The sequence below is a fragment of the Antechinus flavipes genome, chromosome 2 (genome assembly GCF_016432865.1).
Source record: "Antechinus flavipes isolate AdamAnt ecotype Samford, QLD, Australia chromosome 2, AdamAnt_v2, whole genome shotgun sequence".
Taxonomy (NCBI): domain Eukaryota; kingdom Metazoa; phylum Chordata; class Mammalia; order Dasyuromorphia; family Dasyuridae; genus Antechinus; species Antechinus flavipes.
The window spans coordinates 366739864-366747240 of NC_067399.1; positions in this window are offsets into that span (position 1 = coordinate 366739864).

Genomic DNA, 7377 nt, shown 5'->3' on the forward strand with positions numbered 1-7377 from the left:
AGAGAAGGTCCATTAATATCTTCTGGGGTTCTTTCCCGAAGGAGCAGAAGGGGACTCTGGACAAAATAGGAGTCAAGAAAAGGTTAATAAAAAGTTGCTATTTACCTAGTTTGTTTTTTTCCTTTTATTTCAGAATGGGGTAAATTCCTGGAATTATCCCCAACGTTCCAGGAATTTTTCTTGCTATCTTAAAATGACTAATTGTTAAACTTCTTTTTTTATTAAAGCTTTTTATTTTCAAAACATATGCATGGACAATTTTTCAACATTGATCCTTGCAAAACCTTCTGTTCCAATTTTTCCCCCTTTCCCTCAACTTCCTCCTTCAGACTTGCCAAACTTCTTTTTTTTTTTTTCTGAAGCAATTGGGGTTAAGTGACTTGGCCAAGGTCACACAGCTAGGAAGTATTAAGTGCCTGAGATTTGAACTCAGGTCCTCCTGACTTCAGGGCTGGTGCTCTACCCCCACCTTGCTGCCCCTTCCTAAACTTCTTAATCATTGTCCTCAAAACTTTGAGAATCTGCTAAGTTGTTAATTTAATTTTAATTATCTAACTTTTTTGTATAGCCCCCAGCTTGGCCAGAGCTGAAGTCCACAGGAAAAAGTTAGGCTTTTAGGAGTCAAGGATGTTAAGAAATCTTTCCCAGATTTCAATTATAACAAAGAAGTTTTTTCTTGCTGGTTGCATTTTAAATGTTTTCAGGTAACAGAATCTAGCTCACAAAACAATGATGATGCAAACATTCTGCACAGAGACACAGACACAGACAAAAATGACACAAAAGAGGATGAGACAGTTGTCTCATCTTTGCCAAAAGCCATCCTTTAGTATTTTGTCTCCTCTAGCATCCCAGAGAAAGTGAAAAAGGTGACAAAGGTTCCTTAGGAATTTTGCCAAAAATTGCAAAAAATTCCAAGACTGAGTGTCCACAATCATGAGCAGAACATGTTTTATCTATATTGGATTACTTGGTATTTTGGGAAGGGGAGAGAGGGAGAAAAATTTGGAATACAAGGTTTTGCAAAGGTGAATGTGGAAAAGTATCTTTGCATGTATTTGGAAAAAATAAAATAGTATTTAAAAAATCATGATGGACTTGGCTCTTTTCAACAATGCAGTAATTCAATGCAGTTCCAATAGACTTGTGATGGAAAGTGCCTCCACATCTAGAGAACATCCAGACAGAGAACTAGGGTGACCACTGAATATGGATCAAAGCATAATATATATATATATATTTTACCTCTTTTGTTGTTATTTGATTGTTTTTTTTTTCATTCTGGTATTTTTTCCCTTTTTGATCAGATTTTTATTGTGTGGCATGAAGAATAAAAAATATGTTCAGAAGAATTGCAAAGGTTTAACTTATTTCATATTGCTTACTATCTTAGGAAGGAGGGAGGGGGAAAGAAAGGAAGAAAAATTTGGAACACAGGGTTTAAAAAGGTGCAAACTATTTTTTGCATGTATTTGGAAAAAATAAAATACTATTTTAAAAATCATGAGTAGAGAAGGATTAATATTTGAATTTTCAAGATAAAAAACAAAACAATAGAAAACTTCTCCCACTGGGCTCCATTTCTATTTCTGGAAGGTTCAGCCATAGTCCACACCAACTCAAAAAAAAAATTAAATCACTACATTTAAAGTGGAATCATGGATCCCAATGCTGTTGCAATGCTTCTGGCTTCTTTTAACCTGTTTTTGGTGGATCTTCATGGTTATAGGAGACTGCAGGAATTCTCTCCTCACTCATTTATTTCTTCCAGCACCAGCAGTCTACACAGCTCCTTTACTGTAATGCCCTGCATTCTCATGATAAAGTACTGATAGTCTAATAGACACCTGTCCCTCTCCCAAATGGTATTCCTAGGGAATACCTGGGAGAAAGAAAATAAGTGCTGATTTGATTCATATCACCACTGCCAACTACATATAGTATAGTATTAATCTTGACTTCAACAGTTTTATAATCCCAAACCTAGAAGAGTATGGCGACTCTAAATTATCCTAGAAAGGAAACAGAGATAATCAATTAACAAGTATTTATGGAAATAACTTCAACTTGCACACAATTCCAAAATCTCTTAAGTCTATTTTTTCTCCTCCAATGTGACAAAACTCCCAGGAAGAGTCCTTCTTCCCAGTCAGGATTATTGTTGATGTAAGGAACCTTTCTGAAAAATGGTTATGTTTCTACAATCCTTTGGGTCCAGTGAGATTCTTCCACAGGGGAGAAGGTCCTGAATTGGCTCTCAGAGAAACCTGTGTGTGAGTGTAAATGTGAAACCATCTCTGAGGGAAGAGATTTTAAAAGGAGAACTAACGCCAGAAGGAAGTAGGAAGAGAGATGAAAGAGAGGAAAAAATGTCATGTCAGTGTTTGGACTGGTCTAAACAAAGGTGTGACTGGAAAGAATTCCATGTGTGGCAGAAGAAAAAGAATGCCCAAGTCTTCTATACTGTGAAATTCTAGTACCTATTATTCTGTACACCTGAGGCAGCCACATGACATGAGGTGGAAATTATCTCAATAAGAGACCGATGCCATTACTGACCAGTATCACTTGGACATGAGTTGCCTGGTCATGTCCTGTACCTAATAGGTTAAATAAACAGTAGGGCTTCAGTAGAAAGTAAGAGTCCCCAGAGAAGTTTGAAGGGAACAGAGTAGGAGTGTCAACGATATTTAGAGTTTATGCTAATTCTGAATTATGTACCTTGAACATTTCTATTTTTAAGTAATTGGTCTGCCATAACGACATAACTTTGGTCATGAGATTCAGAGCGGGAAAGAGAGTTTATGAGGAATAAAATTTGAACACATATAGATTCTATGAACCTAAGTGTAACTTGGAAGACTTTGTTAATATAGTCATAGAGAAAAGGGGAAGAACAATTCCTGAAAAACTCAACAAAAGGACAAAAAATCATTAAATACTTGAGTTTCCTTTTCTGCTTAAGTTGTAAGCAACCAATTTCTAAATCCAGGTTGGTCTGTCAGAAGAGGGAGCTATTGTTATATATAACACTGCATCTGACTCTGTGATTCTCCAAAAGACAAGGCTGGTTATTGCAAATAATGAAGGGACGCAATAAGCTAAAATGTTTATGTCTTATATGGAAAAATGTTATCTGTACTCTTAAGATTGTTATCATTATTTAGACAGTTTGAAAGATCATACATAGATAAAAGGCCTGGGGATGAATATAATGGGATAATTCTAAAAAATAAAATTGTGCAGGGAGAGGTAAAATGGAGTAATTACACAAATGAGGCATGAATGCAAGAACTGTTACAATGGAAGCAAGTGGGATTGAAGAGCTAGTAGTGCTAGAATCTTACATCGGAACAGTTAAATACAGAAGAACTTATATCTAAAAGTGAATAAAAGTCTTTTCAATTAAAAAAAAAACAATAGGCAGAAGAGGGAATAGGGATGAAGGAAGAACTTTTAGAAAGTTGTGTAGATCAAGATGTAGGAGGGTGGGGAAAAAGTGTCAGGGAGATACTCTTAGAGGGATTGATAGATTAAGAAATAGGAGGTCAAGATAATGACTATAAGTAAATTAGATGCTCAAAGAGGGATAAGGTAAATAGGGAAAGAAGGATAAATAGTGAGGAAAAAATAGAATGGAGGGAAATACTTAACTAATAATTATAACTTCAAATGTGAATGGGATGTACTCACCCATAAAACTGAAATAGATAATAGAATGGGTTAAAAATCAGAATTCAGCAATATGCTGCTTACAATTATATTAAAAATGAGAAATACACACAGAGTTAAAATAAAGGGCTGGAGTAAAAGTTGTTATGCTGGAATTGATGTTTTGGTTTTTTTTTTAAAAGTAGAGATAGCAATTATAATCTCAGATAAAGTTAAAATAGGTTAAATTAAAAGAGATAAACAGGGAAACTATGTTATGTCATCAGTATTATTTAATACTGTTTTAGAAATGCTAGCAATAATAACAGAAGAGGAAAAATTTTGGAAAAACCAGAATGGGAAATGAGGTAATAAATTCTTTCTTTTCATAAATAATATGATGACATATTTGGAAAATCCTAAAGACTAAACTGAAACTTGTTTTTGAAACAAGTAATAATTTTAGTAAATAAATAAATAAACCCACATAAATCATTAGCATTTTTATATATTACCAACAAAACCCTATTAGAAGAAATAGTGAGGGATACCCCATTTAAAATAATTGTAGACAGTATAAAATACTTACGAGAATACCTGCCAAAACACACCCACGAGCTACATGAACATAATTTTAAAACCTTCTTTATATAAATAAAATCAGATTTAAGTAATTGGAGAAATACAAGTTGTTTGTGGGTAGGCAAAACCAATATCATAAAGATGACAATTTCACCTAACTAATCTATTTATTCATTGCTGTCCCAATTAAATTACCAAAAAATTATTCTGAGTTAGAAAAAAGTATTGATAAAACTCGTTTGGAGAAATAAAAGGTTAAGAATTTTAAAGAAACTAATTTTTTTTAAAGGTAAAGTAAGGAAGTTTACCACTACTAGATCTTAAACAATATTAATAAAGCATTAATTTTCAAAATTATCAGATTAGACACATAATAGTATGTAAATAATTATAGTAACCTTATGTTTGGCAAATGTAAAGATTAACATTTGGGTAATAAGACTTCCTTATTTTGGCGAGACTTACATGAACTGATGCTAAGTGAAACGAGTAGAAGCAGGAGATCATTATATACCTCAACAACAATACTGTTTGAGGATGTATTCTGATGGAAGTGGATCTCTTCGATAAAGAGAGCTTTAATTGATCAAAGATGGACAGAAGCAGCTACACCCAAAGAAAGAATGTTGGGAAATGAATATAAACTGCTTGCATTTTTGTTTTTCTTCCCGGGTTATTTCTACCTTCTGAATTCAATTCTCCCTGTGCAACAAGAAAACTGTTCGGTTCTGCACACATATATTGTATCTAAGATATACTGTAACCTATTCAACATGTAAAGGACTGCTTGCCATCTAGGGGAGGGGGTAAAGGGAGGGAGGGGAAAAATCGGAACAGAAGTGAATGCAAGGGATAATGCTGTAAAAGACTACCCTCACATGTGTTCTATCAATAAAAAGTTATTAAAAAAAATAAAAAAAGACTTCCTTATTTGATTAAAATTGTTGTGAAAGCTGGAAAATATCCTGGAAGAAATTGTGTATAAGCCAATATTTTATACCATTTATCAATGGTATAAATGGATATACAATAATAAAAATAAAATAAAAAGATAAAACTACATAGCCTGCTTTACTTGATCCACGCAGTAAATGTCAATAATTGTGTGTGGATCATTTAATTTTTTATAATTATATAATATATATACATATATATTTTACATATTATATTATATATTACAATATATCTATTTATATCTGTATAAAGGAAGATGTTTCAAGAAAATTAAAAGAACACAGAACACATTAACTATCAGACTTATGGGTAGGAGAACAATTTGTGAATAAATGAGAAATAGAAAACATTGAGAAGAATAAATTAGATAATTTCAATGACACTAAATTTAAAAGTTTTGTACAAATAAAGCCAATGTAGCCATCATTAGAAGGAAAGCAGAAAATTGGAGAGAAATTTTATAGATAGTCTCACATAAAGGTCTCACATCTTAAATACATAAAGAACTTTGTCAAATTTATAAGAATACAAGTTATTCTCTAACTGATAAATGTTCAAAAGATATGAACAGCAATTTTTTGATGAAAAAATTAAAATTACATGCAGTCATATGAATAAATGATCTAAATAATTACTAATTAGAGAAATGCAAATCAAAACAACTTTGAAATATTATTTTACATCTATTAGACTGGCTAAAACAATAGATGTCTTTCAATTATGGAATGGCTAAATAAGTTGTGGTATATAGTTGTGATGGAATACTACTGTGTTATAAGAAATGATAAACTGATTGATTTTAGAAAAACAAGAGAAAACTTGCATGGAATAATGAAAAGTAAAATGGGCAATACCAAGAGAATATTGTATATAATAATAGTATTATAAGACTATGAAGGAAGATGCTATCTATCCACCTACAGAGAAACAACTGATAAATGAAAGTATGTTTAGTATGGTTTTACATATGTATATCTATGTGTGTATGTATGCATATATCTGAAATAATAAATCTGAAATAGAAATTCATGGTTTTCTATTGAAACCTCTCTTTCTGTTGTGCTACTTAGTGGGAAATTTTTTTCTGTATTTAAGTTCAAAATAAATAAATAAATGAATAATGCAACATAGCCTGCCTTTATCCAATCAGTGTATTCCAATTAAATTCTGTATGGGTCATTTAGTTATTTAGAAATTGGATTCCACTTTTTCACTAATCTGCATTACCATTTCAGAAATGTTATAGCCTCATTTCTGATTACTCTTAATATTTTATTTTAATTGTGCAACCTTTACCTTTCCTTAAATTATTTAGAATCATAGATTTCTAGCTAGAAGGAATGGCTGAGATCATTGGTCCAAATCCTTGCAGCTGTGTGGATAGTGTATTAAAGAGAGAAAATTTTAAAAGGAGAGACCAATTAGGAAGTAAGATTTGACAGTTGGTGAATTGGTGGTTATGTGGAGAAAAGGAACAGATTTGAGAGTTGTTTGATTCCATCTCATTCCATTTAACAAATACAGATTCCAAAATCATCTTCCCAAGATTCAAGTCTCCTCTGCAAGCACCCACAAAGTGGTCAGAAAAAGTGAAGCAAGGACATTCTCAGGGTTAGAATCACCTACATGTACAAAAATTTTTGTAGCAGCTCTTTTTGTGGTAGCAAAGAATTGGAAAATAAGTAGATGCCCATCAAATGGGGAATGGCTGAACAAGTTGTGGTATATGAAAACAATGGATTATTATTACTCTATAAAAAATTATGAACAAGCTAATTTTAAAAAGGCCTGGAAAGATTTACAGGAACTGATGCTGAGTGAAACAAATAGAACCAGGAATGTGGTGTACACAGTTAATAGCAAGAATGTGTGATGATCAGCTAAAAGACTTGGTTCTCCTCAGTGGATCAGTGATCCAAAGCAATTCCAATAGACTTTGGACAGAAAATGCCATCTGCACCTAGAAAAAGAACTGGGGAGACTGAATGTAAATCAACACATGCTATATTCACTTTTTTTTTTTGTTGTTGTTGTTGTTTTTTTACTCTCTTCCATGGTTTTTCTCTTTTGCTCTGATTTTTCTCTCCCAACATGATTCATAAAGCAATATGTATTAAAAATAAGCAAATTCACTGTAAAAAAAAAAAAAAAGAACTTTAGGACTGATTTATGATATGGAAGACACTAGCA